This window comes from Phyllostomus hastatus, unplaced genomic scaffold (genome assembly GCF_019186645.2).
Source record: "Phyllostomus hastatus isolate PE091 unplaced genomic scaffold, TTU_PhHast_1.1 phas_contig_64, whole genome shotgun sequence".
NCBI lineage: Eukaryota > Metazoa > Chordata > Mammalia > Chiroptera > Phyllostomidae > Phyllostomus > Phyllostomus hastatus.
This window is the reverse complement of record NW_025333928.1, coordinates 9717151-9737376: the sequence shown is the minus strand read 5'-3', so window position 1 is coordinate 9737376 and position 20226 is coordinate 9717151. Positions and strand designations below refer to the sequence as shown.

General features: G+C 39.0%; 1 long non-coding RNA gene across 3 annotated transcripts in view; it reads left to right on the top strand.

Moving 5' to 3' along the window:
- The window catches only part of LOC123825704, a 57230-nt gene that overhangs the window by 10457 nt on the left and 26547 nt on the right, over positions 1 to 20226 (top strand). The window lies entirely within an intron of this gene.

Genomic DNA, 20226 nt, shown 5'->3' with positions numbered 1-20226 from the left:
TTGTTTGCTGATTTGTTCATGATGGGCATTCTGACCAGTGTAAAGTGGTATTTCACTGTGGTTTTAATTTTCATCTCTCTGATGGCTAGTGATGTTGAGCATCCTTTCAAATGCCTATGGGCCCTCTGTATGTCCTGCTTGGAGAAGTGTCTGTTCAGGTCCTTTGCCCATTTTTTAATTGGATTGTTTGCCTTTCTGGTGTAGAGTCATGTGACTTCTTTATATATTTTGTAGATCAAATCTTTGTCTGAGGTATCATTGGCACACATATTTTCCAATACAGTTGGTTCCCTTTTTATTTTGCGGATGTTTTCTTTAGCTGTGCAGAGGCTTTTAAATTTGAAGTAATGCCATTTGTTTATTCTTTCCTTTTATATCCCTTGCTCTAGGGGGACATATTGGTGAAAATATTGCTACATGGAATATCTGAAATTTTCCTGTCTATGTTCTCTTCTAGGACTTTTATGGTGTCAAAACTTATATATAAGTCTTTTATCCATCTTGAAAAAATTTTTATGCCCTGGCTGGAGTGGTTTAGTGGATTGAGCACCAACTTGTGAACCAAAGGATCGCTGATTTGATCCCCAGTCAGAGCACAAACCTTGGTTGCAGGCCAAGTCCCCAATAGGGGGTGTGTGAGAGGCAATCACACATTGATATTTCTCTCCCTCTCTTTCTCCCTCCCTTCCCCTCTGTCAAATAAATAAATAAATAAACAAATAAATAAAATTTAGAAAAGATTTTGTGAGTCTTTCATCCATCTTGAGTGTATTTTTGTGTATGGGGTAAGTTAGAGTTTCATTTATTTATTTATTTATTTATTTATTTATTTAATATATTTTATTGATTATGCTATTACAGTTGTCCCATTTTCCCCCCTTCACTCCCCTCCACCCTGCACACCCTCTCCCACCCATATCCCCCCCTTTAGTCATGTCCATGTGTCATACTTATAAGTTCTTTAGCTTCTACATTTACCATACTACTCTTACCCTCCCCCTGTCTATTTTCAACCTACAATCTATGCTACTTATTCTCTGTACCTTTTCCCCTCTCTCCTCCTCCCACTCCCCTGTTGCTAACCCTCCATGTGATCTCCATTTCTGTGGTTCTGTTCCTGTTCTAGTTGTTTGCTTAGTTTCTTTTGGTTTTTGTTTAGGTGTGGTTGTTAATAATTGTGAGTTTGCTGTCCTTTTACTATACATGTTTTTTTTTATCTTCTTTTCTTAGATAAGTCCCTTTAACATTTCATAAAATAAGGGCTTGGTGATGATGAACTCCTTTAACTTGACCTTATCTGAGAAGCACTTTATCTGCCCTTCCATTCTAAATGAAAGCTTGGCTGGATAGAGTAATCTGGGATATAGGTCCTTGTCTTTCATGACGTGGAATATTTCTTTCCAGCCCCTTCTTGCCTGTAAGGTCTCTTTTGAGAAATCTGCTGACAGTCTGATGGGAACTCCTTTGTAGGTTACTGTCCCCTTATCTCTTGCTGCTTCTAGGATTCTCTCCTTCATTTTTTACCTTGGCTAATGGAATTATGATGTGCCTTGGTGTGTTTCTTCTTGGGTCCAACTTCTTTGGGACTCTCTGAGCTTCCTGGATTTCCTGGAAGTCTATTTCCTTTGCCAGAATGGGGAAGTTCTCCTTTATTATTTGTTCAAATATGTGTTCAATCTGTTGCTTTTCCTCTTCCCCTTCTGGTACCCCTATAATTCGGATGTTGGAACATTTAAAGATGTCCTGGAGGTTCCTAAGCTTCTCCTCGGTTTTTTTGAATTCTTATTTCTTCATTCTTTCCTGTTTGGTTGTATTTTTCTTCCTTCTGGTCCACTCCATTGACTTGAGTCCCAGTTTCCTTCCCATCACTATTGGTTCTCCGTGCATCTTCCTTCATCTCTTTTATGGTGACCTGCATTGTTTTCATGTAATTTGCGCCCAAAATCAACCAATTCTGTGAGCTTCCTGATCACCAGTGTTTTGAACTGTGCATCTGATAGATTGGCTATCTCTTGGTAGCTCAAAAGAATGAGCGCTGGGGCATCACTCCGTTTTTCTATTTGAGACATCTCACTCTCTCTCTCTCTCTCTCTCTCTCTCTCTCTCTCTCTCTCTCTTTTTTTTTCTGGTCTGGTAGCTCCTGTTACAGTAAGGAGCGGAGCCTTAGGTGTTCACCAGGGCTGGGCACCCCAGTCGCTAGATTGTGACGTTGTATGTGGGGTTGGGGTTGGGGGTGGGGGTGGGGTGGGAGGGAACAATGGCGGTATCTCTGCTCTCCTGGCACCTAAGTACCCATCCTGGGATCCTGGGTTGTGTGCTCTGCCCTGGTCCACAATCGCCAACACACTGGGTCCACACTGGGTCCGGCAATACTCAGGGTCAACCCGCTGCGGTCCTGGATGCCCCGGAGGGCTAACACGCTCCCAGTTGCCTTAGGTACCCCATTCTCCCTGCTCTCCCCTCATGCCACGCCCCACTCCCGGGTCCTCCTCTCCGCCCTTCCTACCGGTCTGGATGAACGGGTCTACTTCAACTTCTTGGCTGTCTGACTTCCATTCAGATAAATTCTCTATCAGTTCTGGGTGTTATTCTGCCTCTAAATTGTTGTTGTTCTAATCTTGGTTGAGCGTAGAGGTACGTTGCGTCCATCTATGCCTCCATCTTGCCGGAAGTCAAGTTTCATTTTTTTGCATGTAGCTGTCCAGATCTCCCAACACCATCTCTTGAAGAGGCTATTTTTACTCAATTTTATTCTTCTGCCACCTTTGTCAAATATTTATTGACCATAGAGATATGGGCTTATTTCTCGGCTCTCTATTCTGTTCCATTGATCTATGTGTCTGTTCTCATGACAGTACTGGACTGTTTTGATTACAGTAGCCTTGTAGTATAGTTTGATATCAGGTAGTATGATCCCTCCTACTTTGTTCTTCTTTTTCAAAATTGCTGAGACTATTTGGGGTCATTTATGATTCAATATAAATTTTTGAAATGTTTGTTGTATGTCTGTGAAATATGTCATTAGTATTTTAATAGGGATTGTGTTGAATCTATGAATTACTTTGGGTAGTATGAACATTTTGATGATGTTAATTCTTCCAATCCATGAACATGGTACATGCTTCCATTTATTTGTGTCTTCCTTAATTTCTTTCTTCAGTGTTGTGTAGTTTTCTGAGTACAGGTCCTTTACCTCCTTGGTAAGGTTTATTCCTAGGTACTTTATTTTTCTTGTTGCTCTAGCAAATGGGATTTTTCCCTCAATTTTTCTGTTTCTGATATTTCATTGTTGGTGTACAAAAATGTACACCAAATGTACACCTTTGATTACTAAATATTGACTTTGTATCCCGCTGTTTTGCCCAATTCACTTATTAGAACGAGTAGGTTTTGGGTGGAGTCTACAGGGTTTTCTATGTACATGATCATGTCATTTGCAAACCATGAAGTTTTACCTCTTCCTTTCCAATTTGGATGCCTTCTATTTCTTTTTCTTCTCTGACTGCTGTGGCTAGAACTTCCAATAGTATGTTGACTAGAAGTGGTGAAAGTGGACATCTGTCTCTTGTTCCTGATCTCAGTTGGAAAGCTTTTATTTTTTGCCCACTGAGTATGATGTTGGCTGTAGGTTTCTTGTATATGGTCTTTATTATGTTGAGGAATGCTCCCTCTATTCCCACTTTGCTGAGTGTTTTTTATCATAAATGGGTGCTGTACTTTATCAAATGCTTTTTCTGCATCTGTTGATATGATCATGTGATTTTTGTCTTTCCTTTTGTTTATGTAATGTATTAGGTTTATTGATTTGCAAATATTGTACCATCCTTGCATCCCTGGGTTGAATCCCAGTTGATCATAGTGTATGACCTTTCTAATGTATTGTTGGATGCACCTTGCCCATATTTTGTTGAGGATTTTAGCCTCTATGTTCATCAACAATATTGGCCTGTAGTTTTCTTTCTTGTGTGTTTATCTGGTTTTGGGATTAGGATGACGCTAGCCTCATTAAAAGAATTAGGGAGTCTTCCCTCTTTTTGGATTTTTTGGAATAGTTTGAGAACAATCATGGTTAGCTCTTCCTTAAATGTTTTGTAAAATTCTCCTGTGAAACTGTCTGGTCCAGGGCTTTTGTGTGCTGGGAGTTTTTAAATTACTACTTCAATTTCATTAGCTGTTATTGGTCTGTTCAGGCGTTCTGCTTCTTGATTTACTTTTGGAAGATTTTATGTTTCTAGAAATTTGTTCATTTCATCCAGGTTTTCAAATTTCTTTGCATATGGTTGTTTATAGTAATTTCTTACAATCCTTTGTATTTCTGTAGTATCAGTTGTAGTCTGTACTCTTTCATTTCTGATTTTATTTATTTGGCCCCTCTCTTTTTCTTTTCTTTTTAGCTTTTTGTTTTTCTTTTTTAATATCTTATTGATTATGCTATTACAGTTGTCCCATTACCCCCACTTCATTCCCCTCCACCCTGCACACCCTCTCCCATACACATTCCCCCCTTTAGTTCATGTCCGTGTGTCTTAAGTTCTTTAGTGTCTACGTTTTCCATACTATTCTTACCCTCCCCCTGTCTATTTTCTACCTACCATCTATGCTACTTACTCTCTGTACCATTTCCCCCTCTCTCCTCCTCCCACTCCCCTGTTGCTAACCCTCCATGTGATCTCCATTTCTGTGGTTCTGTTCCTGTTCTAGTTGTTCACTTTGTTTTTGTTTTTCTTGTAGACGTGGTTATTAATAATTGTGGGTTTGCTGTCCTTTTACTATACATGTTTTTTATCTTCCTTTTCTTAGATAAACCCCTTTAACATTTCATAAAATAAGGGCTTGGTGATGATGAACTCCTTTAACTTGACCTTATCTGAGAAGCACTTTATCTGTCCTTCCATTCTAAATGAAAGCTTTACTGGATAGAGCAATCTTGGATGTAGGTCCTTGTTTTCATGACTTGGAATACTTCTTTCCAGCCCCTTTTTGCCTGCAAGGTCTCTTGAGAACTCCGCTGACAGTCTGATGGGAACTCCTTTGTAGGTTACTGTCCCCTTATCTCTTGCTGCCTCTAGGATTCTGTCCTTCATTTTAATCTTAGGTAAAGTAATTATGAGTGCCTTGGTGTGTTCCTTCTTGGGTCCCACTTCTTTGGGACTCTCTGAGCTTCCTGGACTTCCTGGAAATGTATTTCCTTTGCCAGATTGGGGAAGTTCTCCTTTATTATTTGTTCAAATAAGTCTTCAATTTCTTGCTCTTCCTCTTCCCCTTCTGGTACCCTTATTATTCAGATGTTGGAATGTTTAAAGATGCCCTGGAAGTTCCTAAGCCTCTCCTCATTTTTTTGAAGAATGTTTCTTCATTCTTTTCTGATTGGTTGTTTCTTTCTTCCTTCTGGTCCACTCCATTGATTTAAGTTCCAGTTTCCTTCCCATCTCTAGTGGTTCCCTGTGCATTTTCCTTCATTTCATTTAGCGTAACCTTCATTTTTCCATCTAATTTGCAACCAAATTCTTCATCTGTTGAGCATTCTGATCACCAGTGCTTTGAACTGTGCATCTGATGGGTTGGCTATCTCTTGGCTGCTTACTTGTATTTGCTGTGGAGCTTTGATGTGTTCTTCTGTTTGGGCCATTTTTTTTTTTTTGTCTTGTCTCGCCTGTTATGGATGAGGGGCAGAGGCTTAGTGTTCACCAGGGCAGGACAACCCAGTCCCTGGGTTGTGACGCTGTATGTGGGCATGGGGTCTTAGAGGGAACAATGGTGATTGCTTCTCTCTCTCTTTTTTCTTGATGAGTCTGGTTAAAATCTGGTCAATTTTGTTTATCTTTTCAAATAACCAGCTCCTGGATTTATTGATTCTTTGAATTGTTCTTTTATTCTCTATGTCATTTAATTCGGCTCTGATCTTAATTATTTCCTTCCTTCTACTTGATTTGGGCTTTGTTTGTTGTTGTTCCTTCAGTTCTTGTAGATGTAGGGTCAGGTTGTTTATTTGAAATGTTTTTATCTTTTTTAGGTAGGCCTGTATTGCTATGAACTTCCCTCTCAGGACTGCCTTTGCTGTGTCCCATAGGTTTTGTGATGTTGTGATTTCATTTTCATTTGTTTCCAGAAACATTTTGGTTTCTTCCTTAATCTCATTATTGACCCATTCATTGTTTAATAGCATGCTATTCAGTCTCCACGAATTTGAATTTTTTGAGGGTTTTTTTTTCCTTAAGGTTGGTTTCTAGTTTCAGGCCCTTGTGGTCTGAGAAAATGCTTGATATGATTTCAGTTTTCTTGAATTTGTTGAGGCTTGTTTTGTGTTCTATCATGTGGTCTATCTTTGAAAATGTTCCATGTGCATTTGAAAAGAATGTGTATTTTGCCTCTTTGGGATGAAAGGTTCTGTATATATCAGTTAAGTCCATTTCATCTACTGTGTTGTTCAATGCCATAATATCCTTGTTGATACTGATTTGGAAGATCTATCCATTGTTGACAATGGGGTATTAAAATCCCCTACTGTAAGTATATTGCTATCTCTATCTTTCTTGAAGTCCTCCAAGATTTTCATTATATATTTGGGTGCTCCTGTGTTGGGTGCATATATGTTTACAATATATATGTCTTCTTGATGGATTCTTCCCTTGAGTATTATGAAGTATCCTTCTGGGTCTCTTTTTCTGGCCTTTGTTTTGAAGTCTATTTTGTCTGATATAGGTATTGCTACCCTGGCTTTTTATTCCCATCCATTTGCTTGGAATATTTTTTCCAACCCTTCACTTTCAATCTATGTAGGTCTTTTTTTCTGGGTTTCTTGTAGGGAGCATATGTGCAGGTCATGTTTTATCATCCATTCAGATACCCTACATCTGTTGATTGGAGCATTTAATCCATTTACATTTAAGGTTATTATTGATAGGTACTTATTCATTGGCATTTTACTTCCTTTGTACCTGTGTTCCTCTCTCTCACATTCTTTTTCTTCATCTTCTTAAAGTAGTCCCTTTAGCATATCTTACAATACTTGTTTGGTCAAGGTATACTCTTTCAGCCTTCTTTTGTCTGGGAAACTCCTTATTTCATCCTCCATTTTAAATGAGAGCCTTGCTAGGTAGAATAGTTTTTGGTTGCAGGCATTTGCTTTTCATTACTTGGAATATTTCTTGCCATTCCCTTATGGCTTGGAGTGTTTCTTTTGAGAAGTCAGCTGCTAGATTTATTGGAGTTCCCTTGTATGTTTCTTCCTGTTTCTCCCTTGCTGCCTTTGAGATTCTCTCTTTGTCTTTGAATTTTACCATTTTAATTATGATGTGGCTTGGAGTGTGCCTCTTTGGGTTCCTCTTGATTGGGACCCTCCATGCTTCCTGAATTCGTGTGGCTTTTTCTCTAATCAAATTAGGGGAGTTTTCCATCATTACTTTTTCAAACAGGTTTTCCATCCCTTGCTCCTAATTGGTATCCCCATTTTATGGATATTATTATGTTTCATGTTGTCCTGAAGTTCCCTTAACCTCTTTTGTTTTTTTTTAAATTATTTTTTCTTTTCTTGCTCATTCTTGGAATTTTCTACCTTGTCCTCCAGCTTTCTGATTCAATCCTCTGCCTCATCTAGCCTGCTTTTGATTCTTCTACTGTGTTCTTCAATTCAGAAATTGTATTTTTCATTTTCTCCTGGCTCTTATTGATAGTTTTTATGTCTTTTTTCAAACTGATGTAGTTCACAGTAAGTTTCTTGTAGCTTCTCTGTAGTTTTTCTGTAATTCTCACTGAAATCAGTGAGCTTCCTTATAACCATTGTTTTGAACTCAATATCTGATAGTTTACTTGCCTCTGTTTCACTTAGCACTCTTTCTGGGGAGTCCTCCTTTCCTTTCAATTAGAGGTTGTTTCCTTGTCTCCCATTTTAGGGGAGACACTTCTTGTTTGCTTCTGCTTCTTAAATTGATCTGCTTTGACTCCTTGTCTTTGTGGTGTGAACTTCTATGGTAGGAGACCTGTGTGATTCAATGGTGCAGTCTCCTTGATCTCTTGAACTTGTTGTTCTTGGGATGCCCCTTATGCTGTTTATGTTGGCTCTCTGGATGTAATTGGATTTTGATTGTTGTTGGGTTGTTCTTTGGTGGGTCCTTCCCTCCAGCTTGTTGACTGGGGGTTACTTCACCCACCACTTCTTATATGCTGTTGTGCAGATGCTGCCAGAACAAAACTACACAGCCCAGGAAACAAACCCACATCCACAAAATAACTCCCACCCACAACCCCACTATCAACAACAAATGAACCAGTATTAATAAAGGTGTAAAGAGATTAAGACTATTATAAGAAAGGAGAGAAAATATCAGGTGACCTACTGAAAGAAAAATGATTTTGAGAGAGTAGAGGGAGGAGCACTAATAGAGTAGGGAATCAATCAGAGCAATGTGAAGAGAGAAAGTAAAATTTTCAATATAAATAAAAAGGGGAATGAAGAAGGCAGAATGGAGTAAGAAAAGGGAAGCATATAGTATTAGGTTTAAACAGAAATTTAAAAAATAAAATGAAAAGTGAGAGAAGGAAAAAGGAAAAAAGTAAATGAATAATAAAAAAAAATAGGAACCAAACTGGAGAAAAAGATCTACGACAGCACTATCAACTACAAATGAGCTAAAATTAACATAGGTGGGATGGGACTAAGAGGGGAAAAGAAAGAAAGAAAGCTTAAGGAGTGTATAGAGGAAAGGGTGGTTATTTTGAGATGATAGAGGGAGAGGGAATACTAAGAGTGAGGAACAAAAACCAGGATAAGACAGGGAAAAATTAAAATTTGTGATGAAAAGAAAAAAAAGGCAGGGTGAAAAAGAAAAAGGGGGAAAATAGGCTAACACAGGGAAAAAATAAACTTTGAGCCAAAAAAAAAGTAGGAGAGGGGAACAGTAAAATTTGAGATTTGAAACACAAAAATAGTGAAGATCTAGAGATAAAATGAAAAAAAAAAAAAAGCAACAGCAACTACCCTATCCACAACCAAAGAGCAAAGATGGATAAAGGTGGGGAGAGAGTGCAGGTATTTTAAAAGCAAGAAAAAAATGTGAGATGACCATTGACAAGAAAATTAGTTTTGAGAGGCTGGACAGGGGAGAAATAGTAAGAGTGCAGAATGGAAACAAGCTTTAGCAAGAGAGAAAACAAAATTAAAACAAAAATAATAAGAGGAAAGAAGGTAAAATGGAGTAAGAGAAGGGAGGAGCAAAATATGTGAATTGAAATAAACAATAATATAAAATCTAGCGACTTAATATATAGAAACTTAAGGGACAAGAAATGAATGTTAAAAAGCTATGCAGGAAAGAAAATATTGCAAATCATGGAGAAGACCATGGCAGGCTTTGTCTCAGTAGTATTTACAACTGTTTTTTCTTTCTGTATCAGCCTCTGGTGATGTCAGATGGTGACCCCATCTGGCCTTAGGCAGCCTGTTTGAGACTACCAGAGATCTACCATCTGACTGTCTCCTTCAGTTATTAATCTGGTCACTTGGCACTCAGCAGTCAGACTTAAGTACCACAGGGTCTAGGAAGAGTCCCTCCTGGAGTCAGGGCTATTGCTTCCCCTCAGGCTGCTGCCACTTGAAGTGGAGTGGTCTACCCAAACAAGATGGCTGCTGCAGTATGGGGGATAACTCAGCACCAGGATCCCAGTGGCTACTCACTCAGTTCTCTCCCCAGAGCCTCCATTCCCGGTGTCTCCTCAAGTGTCTCCTGTCTACTCTGGGCCCCTGCCCTTTGCCAGAGCCCAGGGTAAGTGGTTGTAAATGGAAATTTATGCATTAGCCCTTTAAACAGCTCTTTGTGTCTCCAGCCATCTGTCCCTGGCAGACAGCACCCCTGCCACTTTTCACAGCTGGATGTTATCTGTGTACTTTTTGGGCTCTTGCGCTTTAGGCTGGGGCTACCAGCTTAGGGTTTAGACCTCACACTTCTCAGGGTGATCCAACTGGCTGCCTAAGTGTCCTTCCAGCACTTCAGCTGCTGCCTCTGGGTGCCCGCCACAGCCCTCTCGCATCTCTACCACACTCTCTACCAGTCACATTTTGCTGAATCTGATTCTTCTGTCTGTCTGTGGTTATAAAGTTTCTCTGTTGCTTTTGTTCAGTTGTTTGTTCTGGATGACTTCTCCACAATTTAGTTGTAATTCCAGATTGGTCCTGGGAGGAAGTTAGTGTAACTTGCACTCACTCCTCCACCATCTTGGGTCCTCTCCAAGTACTCTTGAAGAACTAATAAGCTATGGAAATCATCTCATTTCTCTTATTGCCTTGCCTCGCAGGAAGTTCAATATGCAATTACCTAGTTATTTGCTTTACTCCTCCTTACTCTCATTAGTTTCCCCACCCCACAACTCCAATCTATATCTCCTTAATAGGTTTTATCATTTAAATCTGTTTTTCTGTTGTTTTCTTTCTATTTGTAACATGTAACAGAACCCACATCAAATCATTTTTGGAAGGAGGCAGAGAAAGAATTTGTTTAAGTCAGAGAATGACTGAATCACTTGAAAAGAATCTCTGGAGAGAATCCAGACCATGCCTCACCCTTTGACCTTGAGGATGTCAGTTATGCCTCATTGTGCTCCTGGGCTGTCTGTTGCCAGCCAAACAGACATCTGGGTGGGCCCTCAACCCCTATAGAGATCTGGAGGCTCCAGGATATCAGTGTCTCAACTCCTCATCACAAATAGAACCCAACATCAGGTGTGCCTTTGCAAGCAAAATGAGCCCATATCCACTGCTTTGTTGTTCCTGGGTCAGGCCATTTGTAGATTTTAATTAATGGCTGCCCTATCAAGTTCCACAGGAAAAACTCCTATTTATTCTTCAAAACCCCTCATTGATAACAGTCCTAACTGGCAATAACCCTAATGTCTATCAACAGTAGGATGGAAAAGTAAATTATGATTGATACACAGAATAGACTTCTGCACAGCAGTTGAAAAGAACAAACTTCTCATACATGCATCAGTAAGGAGAGTACTCACAGAGAATATGTGCAGTGAAAGATGTCAGACACAAAAGATTATGTATTATATGATTCCACTTATATGAAGATCAAAAAGAGGCAAAATTAATCTATGATGATGGAGGTCAAAAGAATGGTTAACTTATCATAGAGTGTGGACAATGGCATGAGGTAGCATGAGCACTTTCTGCAGTAATGGGAACATCTTTTTAAAAATGTTTTTTCTGGATTTCCGACAAGGTGGAGGCATGGAGGCATAGGTGGACACACCGTACCTCCATGCACAACCAAGATTAAAACAACAACAATTTAGAGGCAGAATAATGCCCAGAACTGATAGAGAATTTATCTGAATGGAAGTCAGACAGCCAAAAAGTAGAAGTAGACCCGTTCATCCAGACCAGTAGGAGGGGCAGAGAGGAGCAGCTGGGCTCGGGCCACAGCACGGGTCGCAGAGCGGAGAGCGGAGAGCAGTGGGTGCATAAGGCAACCAGGAGTGCATAAGGCATCTGGGGCGCACAAGATCACAGCAGGTGGACCCAGAGTTTGAAAGCGGCAGCTGGCAGACCCAGTGAGGCGGTGATTGTGGAGCAGGGCAGAGCTCACAACCCAGGATCCTAGAGAAGGGACTGAGGTCCCAGGAGAAGGGAGCTACTGCCATTGTTCCCTCCTTTCCCCACCCCCACCCCCACATACAACATCACAATCTAGCGACTGGGGTGCCCAGCCCTGGTGAACACCTAAGGCTCCGCCCCTTACTGTAACAGGAGCTACCAGACCAAAAAAAGACAGAGAGAGACATGTCTCAAACAGAAGAACAGATCAATGCCCCAGGACTCATAATTTTAAGTGACTGAGAGATAGCCAATCTATCAGATGCACAGTTCAAAACACTGGTGATCAGGAAGCTCACAGAATTGGTTGATTTTGGGCGCAAATTACATGAAAACAATGCAGGTCACCATAAAAGAGATGAAAGAAGATGCACGGAGAACCAATAGTGATGGGAAGGAAACTGGGACTCAAGTCAATGGAGTGGACCAGAAGGAAGAAAAAATACAACCAAACAGGAAAGAATGAAGAAATAAGAATTCAAAAAACCGAGGAGAAGCTTAGGAACCTCCAGGACATCTTTAAATGTTCCAACATCCGAATTATAGGGGGTACCAGAAGGGGAAGAGGAAAAGCAACAGATTGAACACATATTTGAACAAATAATAAAGGAGAACTTCCCCATTCTGGCAAAGGAAATAGACTTCCAGGAAATCCAGGAAGCTCAGAGAGTCCCAAAGAAGTTGGACCCAAGAAGAAACACACCAAGGCACATCATAATTCCATTAGCCAAGGTAAAAATGAAGGAGAGAATCCTAGAAGCAGCAAGAGATAAGGGGACAGTAACCTACAAAGGAGTTCCCATCAGACTGTCAGCAGATTTCTCAAAAGAGACCTTACAGGCAAGAAGGGGCTGGAAAGAAATATTCCACGTCATGAAAGACAAGGACCTATATCCCAGATTACTCTATCCAGCCAAGCTTTCATTTAGAATGGAAGGGCAGATAAAGTGCTTCTCAGATAAGGTCAAGTTAAAGGAGTTCATCATCACCAAGCCCTTATTTTATGAAATGTTAAAGGGACTTATCTAAGAAAAGAAGATAAAAAAAACATGTATAGTAAAAGGACAGCAAACTCACAATTATTAACAACCACACCTAAACAAAACCAAAAGAAACTAAGCAAACAACTAGAACAGGAACAGAACCACAGAAATGGAGATCACATGGAGGGTTAGCAACAGGGGAGTGGGAGGAGGAGAGAGGGGGAAAAGGTACAGAGAATAAGTAGCATAGATTGTAGGTTGAAAATAGACAGGGGGAGGGTAAGAGTAGTATGAGAAATGTAGAAGCTAAAGAACTTAAGACACATGGACATGACTAAAGGGGGGATATGGGTGAGAGAGAGTGTGCAGTGTGGAGGGGAGTGAAGGGGGGAAATGGGACAACTGTAATAGCATAATCAATAAAATATATTTTAAAATAATTAAAAATAAAATAAAATGGGAACTCCCAATCGTCAAAAAAAAAATGTGTTTTGCCCCAGCTGGTGTGGCTCAGTGGATTAAGTGCTGACCTGCAAACTAAAGGGTTTCCAGTTCTATTCCCAGGCTAAGGCACATACTTGGGTTGTGAGCCAGGTTCCCAGTGCGGGGGGCGGGGGGCGGGGGGAGTGCGTGAGAGACAAACACACACTGATGTTTCCTTCCCTTCTCCTCTAAACACACATTGATGTTCTTCCCTTCCCCTCTAAAAATAAATAAAATCTTTAAAAGGTATATTTTTGTTACATTTGTTTCCATTACCATTTAGTCCCCTTATACTCCCTCTCCACACTCACCACACTGTTGTCCATCTCCATGAGTCCTTTTCCTGTTTGCTTAATGCTTCCACTACCTAACCTCCCCACTTAGCTATTATCCAGCTCTCTATCTGTGAGTCTGTTTGTATTTTCCTTGTTAGTTTAGTTTGTTCATTAGACTTCATATATGAGTGAAAGACATATGGTATTTGTCTTTCTTTGACTGGCTTATTTCACTTAACATACTGTTCTCCAGGTTCATCCATACTTTGCAAAGGGTAAATTTTCTTCTTTATTCCCAAGTAGAATACCATTGTATAAATGTCCCATAGTTATTTTATCCACTTATCTATTGATGGACACTTGGGCTGCTTCCATATCTTGGGAATTGTAAATCACGCTAAAATGAACATAAGGGTGTTTATGTACTTTCACATTAGTGTTTTGGGTTCCTTTGGATATATTCCCAGAAATGGGATCACTGGGTCAAAAGGCAGGTTCACTTTCAATTTTTTTGAGGTATCTCCATACTGCTTTCCACAGTGGCTGCCCCAGTCTGCATTCCTACAAACAGTGCAAAAGTGTTCCCCTTTCTCCACATTCTCACCAGCACGTGTTGGTTGTTGATTTATTGATGATAGTTATTCTGACAGGTGTGAGATGGTATCTCAGTGTGGTTTTAATTTGCATTTTTCTGATGATTAGTGATGTTGAGCATCTTTTTATATGTCTATTGGCCATGTGTATGTTCTCTTTGGAGAAACGTCTATTCAGGTCCTTTGTCCATTTTTAAATTGGGTTATTTGCTTTTTTGGTGTTGTAAGTTCTTTATACATTTTGAATATTAACCCCTTATCAGGTGTATCGATGAATATGTTCTTCCATTCTGTGTGTTGTTTTTTAATTTTGCTGATGATTTCCTTTGCTGTGCAAAACCTTTTTAGTTTGATGTAGTCACATTTGTTTATTTTTTTTTCTTTTGTTTCTCTTGACTGGGGAGATGTATTTGATAAAATATTGCTATGAACAATATCCAAGATTTTGCTGCCTATGTTTCCTCCTAGGATTTTTATGGTTTGAGGTCTAACATTTAAGACTTTGATCTATTTTGAATTTATTCTTGTGTGTAAGAAGGTGGTCTAGTTTCATTTTTCTCCATGTATCTGTACAATTTTCCCAACACCATTTATTGAATAAACTATCTTTAGCCCATTGTATGTGCTTGCTCCCTCTGTCTAATACTAATTGACCATAAAGGTGTGGATTTATTTCTGGACTCTCTATTCTATTTCAATGATCTATTTGTCTGTTTTTATGCCAGCACCAGGCTGTTCAGCCTGTTTTGATTACTATAGTCTTGTATTATAGTTTGATAATAGGTAGTGTGATTCCTCCAACTTTGTTCTTCTTTCTCAGGATCACTATTGCTTTGTGGGACCTTTTGTGGTTCCACATAAATTTTTGAAATTTATTTCATAATACTTGTTCTGGTTCTGTAAAATGCATCATTGGAAGCTTGATAGGAATTGCATTGAATCTATAGATTCCTTTGGGTAGAATGGACATTTTAATATTAACTCATCCCATCCAGCAACATGGTATATACTTCCACTTATTTGTATCTTCTTCAGTTTTTTTCTCTGTGTCTTATAATTTTCCGAGTAAAGGTCTTTTACATCCTGGTTTTGGTTTATTCCTAGGTATTTTATTCTTTTTGAAGTAATTATGAATGGGATTGTTTTCTTAATTTCCCTTTCTGTTAGTTCATTACTGGCATATAAAAATGCAACTGATTTCTGAATGTTAATTTTGTGTCCTGCTACTTTGTTGAATTCATTTGTCAATTCTAGTAGTTTCTTGGTGGAGTGTTTGGGGTTCTCTATGTACCTTATCATGTCATCTGCAAATAAAGACAATTTTACTTCTTCCTTTCCAATTTGGATGCCTTTTATTTCTTCTTCTTGTCTGATTGCTGTGGCTAGGATTTCCAGTACTATGTTGAAGAAGAGGGGTGAAAACAGACATCCTTGTCTTGTTCCCGATGGTACACTTGTAGTTTTGGCCCATTGAGTATAATGCTGGTAGTGGTTTTGTCATATATGGTCTTCCTTATCTTTAGATATGTTCCCTCTATTCCCACTTTGCTGAGAGTTTTTATATAAATCAGTGCCAGATTTAATCAAAAGCTTTTTCTACATCTATTGATGTAATTATTTGTTTTCATCCCCTTCATTTTGTTTATGTGGTGAATCATATTTATTGATTTGTAAATGTTGACCATTCTTGCATTCCCAGAATAAATTCCACTTGATTATGATGTATGACCTTTTTGGTGCATTGCTATATTCAGTCTGCTAATATTTTGTGGAGGATTCTAGCATCAATGTTCATCAGTGATATTGGCCTATAATTTTCTTTCTTTGTAATGTCTTCATCTGGTTTTAGAATTAGGATAATGCTGGCCTTGTAAAATGAGTTTGGAAATCTTCCCTCCTCTTGAATTTTATGAAATAGTTTGAGAAGCAGAGGTGTTAATTCTTCTCAGAATGTTTGATGAAATTCACCTGTGAAGCCATGCCATCCAGGGCTTTTGTTTTGGGGGAGTTTTTTTATTACTGCTTCCATTTCATTAGGTGTAGTCTGTCTATTCAGATTCTCTGATTCTTTCTGATTCATTTTTGGGAGATTGTATATTTCTAGGAATTTATCCATTTTGTCCAGGTTGTCTAGTTTGTTAGCATTTGTTCATAATATTTTCTTACAATCCTTTGTATTTCTTTGGTGTCAGTTATTTATCTTCTTTCATTTCTGATTTCATTTATTTGGGTCCTTTCTTCTTTGTTTTTTCTTGATGAGTCTGGTTAAAGGTTTGCCAATCTTGTTTATCGTTTCAAAGAACCAGCTCTTGGATTCATTGATCTTTTGTATCATTTTTAAGAATCTGTTCCATTTATTTCTACTCTGATCTTAATTACTGCCTTCCTTCTGCTCACTTTAGGCTTTATTTGTTGTTTTTTTCCAAGTTCTTTTATGTGTGAAGTTAGATAGTTTATTTGAGCTTTTTCTTTTCTTTTTTGAGATAGGCCTGTAATGCTATGAATTTCCCTCTTAGGATTGCTTTCCCAGTGTCCCACAGATTTTATATTGTTGTGTGCTCATTTTCATTTGTTTCAAGGTATATTTTGATTTCTTCCTTGATCTGCTTGTTGACCCATTCATTGTTTAATAACATGTTATTTAGCTTCCCCGTCTTTGTATGTTTTTCATTGTTCTTCTTGTGACTTATTTCTAGTTTCATGGCATTGTGGTTGGAGAAGATACTTGATATGATTTCAATCTTCTTAAATTTATTGAGACTTGTTTTGTGTCCTAGCACCCATGGGAGATCTTTGCTAGAAAACATTCCATGTATACTTGAAAAGTATATATATTCTGCTGCTTTGGGGTGAAATGCTCTGAAGATATCAATTAAATCCATTTGATCTAGTGGGTTGTTTAAGGTTGCTGTCCCCTTGCTGATTTTCTGCCTGGAAGATCTATCCATTGAAGTCAATGGGGTGTAAAATCCCCAACTATGACTGTATTTCTGTTTATCTCTCCTTTTATGTCCATCATGATTTGCTTTACATATCTAGATGCTCCTATGCTGGGTGCATAAATGTTTACTAGGGTTATATCCTCTTTTCGGATTGTTCCCTTTATCATTACGTAGAGTCCTTCTTTTCTCTTACTTTGTTTTAAAATCTATTTTGTCAGATATAAGTATTGCTACCCCAGCTTTTTCAAATTTTCCATTTGCATGAAATATCTTTTTCCAACCTTTTACTTTTAGTCTGTACATATCTTGTGATCTGAGATAGGCCTCCAAGATAGGTCTCTTGGAGGCAGCATATATATGGATTTTCTATCCATCTACCCTCTGTCTTTTGGTTGGAGCATTTAATCCATTTACAGTTAAGGTAATTATTGATAGATACATATGTAGTGCAATTTTATTGTTAGACTGTTTTCCTCCGATCTTTTTCTTTCTCTTTTTCTTAAAGCAAGCCCTTTAACATTTGTTGCAGTACTGCTTTGGTGTTAACAGACTCCTTTAGTTTTATTTTGTCTGAGAAGCTCCTTATTTCTCCTTCTATTTTAAATGCCAGCCTTGCTGGGTAAAGTAGTCTTAGTTGGAGGTCTTGCTTTTCATCACCTTGAATATTTCACACCACTCCCTTCTGGCCTAAAATGTTTCTGTTGAGTAATCAGGTGAGAGTCTAATTAGAGTCCAAAAAATTGGTGTTCCCTTATAGGAAGCTACTTGCTTTTCTCTTGCAGGTTTTAGGGTTCTCTCCTTATCTTTAAGCCTTGTCATTTTAATTATGATATGTCCCTGTGTAGTCCTCTTTGATTCCAACTTGTTTAGGACTTTCTGAGCTACCTGGACTTGTGCAACCTTTTCCTTCACCAGATTAGAGAAGTTTTTGATAATTATTTCTTCAAATAGGTTCTCAATTCCGTGTTCATTCTCTTCTCCTTCTGGTATTCCCATGAGAGATTATGTTACACTTCTTGTTGTCCAAGACGTTTCTTAAGCTCTCCTCATTCTTTTAAACTGTCTTTTCTTTTTGCTGCTCTGCCTGATTGTATTTTTCTACCTTGTCTTCCAAAGCACTGATTCAATCCTCTGCTTCATCTAACCCACTGTTTATTCCTTCCAGTGTATTATTTATCTCAGATATTGCATTCTCTATTTCTGACTGATCCTTTTTTATGGTTTTCATGTTTTTTTTTTCATGTTGTTAAATATCCTTATAATCATTACTCCAAACTCTCTTGTAAATTGCTTACCTCCATTTCATCTAGCTATTCTGGAAAATTCTCTTTTTCTTTCATTTGAGGTCTGTTTCCTTGTCTCCCCATTTTGGCTGTTGCTTTGTATTTTTCCCCTCAAGATGTTAAACAAATCAGGCACTAAACTGATTGGTTGTTAATCTAATCAATCTGTAATCAGCAGTCCAGCTTAAGCACCACAGAGTAACTCCTGCTGGTGGGGCTGTTTCATCCCCTCAGGCTGACACCATTCAGAGAGGAGTGCTGATCCTGAGAGAGATGGCTCCTGCAGTATGGAGGATGACTCAGCACTGGGATAGTGGTGACTGTGCCCTCAGTTCTCTCCCCAGAGCCACCAACCCCAGACTCTCCTAAAGTGTCTCTAGTCCACTCTGCCCTCCCTCTACTGGCACCCAGGGTAAGTGGCTGCAAACAAAATTGTGCTTTGGACCTTTAAGAGGCTCTCTGCAACTCCAGCCATCTCTCCTTGCCAACAGAAACCATGCTGCTTTTCACAGCTGAATGTTATCTGAGTTCCTTTCCAGCTCTAGTGATGTGGGCTGGGGAGCACAGTTTGGGGTTTAGACCTCATGCTTCTCAGAGGGGAGCCCCCCAGTTGCTGAAATATCACTGGCACTTCAGCTGCCACCCACGGGAGGTCAGCCAGTCCTTTAATATCTCCTCTGTGCATCATACCAGTCATGTTGTGGTGAAGTGTTTTCTTTTTCTATCTGTGATTACAAGGCTTCTTTCCAGCTAGTGTCAAGTTGGTTATCTAAGATGACTTCTCTAGAGAGTTCCAAAGAAGTTGGACCTCAGGAGAAACACACCAAGGCACATCATAATTACATTACCCAAGATTAAAGATAAGGAGAGAATTTTAAAAGCAGCAAGAGAAAAAAAAGACAGTTACCTACAAAGGAGTGACCATAACACAATCAGCTGATTTCTCAAAAGAGACCTTACAGGCAAGAAGGGGCTGGAAAGAAGTATTCCAAGTCATGAAAGGCAAGGACCTACATCCAAGATTGCTCTATCCAGCAAAGCTTTCATTTAGAATGGAAGGGCAGATAAAGTGCTTCTCAGATAAAGTCAAGTTAAAGGAGTTCATTATCACCAAGCAAACCCTTATTATATGAAATGGTAGAGGGATTTATCTAAGAAAAAAAAGATAAAAAATATGAACAGTAAAATGACAACAAACTCAGTTATTCATAACTGAACCTGAAACAAAAACAAACTAAGCAAAGGACTAGAACAGGAACAGAAACACAGAATGGAGATCACATGGAGGGTTACCAGTGGGGGAGGTAGAGGGGGAGAGAGGGGGAAAAGGTAGAGAGAATAAGTAGCATAGATTGTAGGTTGAAAATAGATAGGGTGAGGGTAAGAATAGTATGGGAAATATAAAAGCCAAAGGATTTATATGTATGACCCATGGACATGAAATAAAGAGGGGGAATGCAGGTGAGAGGGGGGTACACAGGGCAGAGGGGAATAAAGAGAGGGAAATGGGACAACTGTAATAGCATAATCAATAAAATATATTTTTAAAGGTTTTAATTTATTTATTTATTTTTAGAAAGAGGGGAAGGGAGGGAGAAAGTGAGGGAGAGGAACATCAATGTGTGGTTGCCTCTCATGTGGTCCCCACTGGGGACCTACCCTGCAACCCAGGCATGTGTCCTGACTGGGAATTGAACTGATGATCCTTTGGTTCACAGTCCATGCTCAGTCCACTGAGCTATACCAGCCAGGGCTCAATAAGATATATTTTCTAAAAAGGAAGTAAAAGCTTTCCAAGAAAAAAAAAGATGATTTCTCTAGAATTTAGCAGTATTTCCAGATTGGCCCTGAGAGGAGGTTAGCGAAGCTTCCACTTATTCCTCCGTCATCTTGGATCTCCATTCTAATTTTATGACAGGACTAATACCTTTTATCCTGGCCCAAAAAGAGAAAGGTAACAAGCTTAGGCAATTTGTGATGCTTCAAGAAAAAACAACCAGAGCTGAACTTGAACTTAGTAAGGTTACTTGTTAGAATAATCACTTGGATGTCTTTTGTGAGTAAAATTTCCTGG